The sequence below is a fragment of the Oncorhynchus gorbuscha genome, linkage group LG22, assembly GCF_021184085.1.
Source record: "Oncorhynchus gorbuscha isolate QuinsamMale2020 ecotype Even-year linkage group LG22, OgorEven_v1.0, whole genome shotgun sequence".
Classification (NCBI taxonomy): Eukaryota; Metazoa; Chordata; class Actinopteri; order Salmoniformes; family Salmonidae; genus Oncorhynchus; species Oncorhynchus gorbuscha.
The window spans coordinates 40,134,092-40,135,114 of NC_060194.1; positions in this window are offsets into that span (position 1 = coordinate 40,134,092).

Here is a 1,023-nt window from a genome sequence, read left to right on the forward strand (position 1 = left end):
GAGATAGAGATAGAGAGAGACAGACAGAGATAGAGAGAGATAGAGAGAGACAGACAGAGACAGAGATAGAGAGAGACAGACAGAGACAGAGATAGAGAGAGACAGACAGAGACAGAGATAGAGAGAGACAGACAGAGACAGAGATAGAGAGAGACAGACAGACAGAGACAGAGATAGAGAGAGATAGAGAGAGACAGACAGAGACAGAGATAGAGACAGACAGAGACAGAGATAGAGAGAGATAGACAGAGACAGAGACAGAGATAGAGAGAGATAGACAGAGACAGACAGAGACAGAGATAGACAGAGACAGACAGAGACAGAGATAGAGAGAGACAGACAGAGACAGAGATAGAGAGAGATAGACAGAGACAGAGATAGAGAGCGATATACAGTGACAGTGAGACTGGGGGTGGCCCACAGAGGCTCAGTGACTGGGGGAAAGTTTGGCAACACAGCAAAAATGACAGAAACATGATGCAGCCTATTCTTACCAACCAAATGATCATGTCCAGTCCACAACCAATCAGCTTTGGCATTGCACAAGTGGTGCGGCCACAGCCGCACGCCAGCAATTGGAACTGGCCTAGTCAGAACCGGCCCAGTCAGAACCGAAGTATGTACTACTCCCACAACCATGGCAACTTCCTAGACAACATTTTACTGTAATAGTGAAGGTATAAACGTAGAAAGCCTAAACAGTACGTTTGACCTTTCAGCTTCCCTGTCAAATCTACAAATGGCAAACAGACAACCTAAGACAATAACAATGACAAATGGTTTTTATGAACAATAAAAAAAAACTAAGAAAGAAATTGAGAAACCTATCCAACCATAAACATAGAGACCCAGAAGACCTGAGTCTACGCCTTCACTGAATCACTAAAACAATACAGAAATACACTACGGAAAAAGAAGGAAACACACGTCTGAAATCAGCTCAATGTAATTGAAGAAAATTGGAACATACTAAACAAACAACAACACAAAGAGTTATCAATCCAAAGCAGAGATGTGTGGATA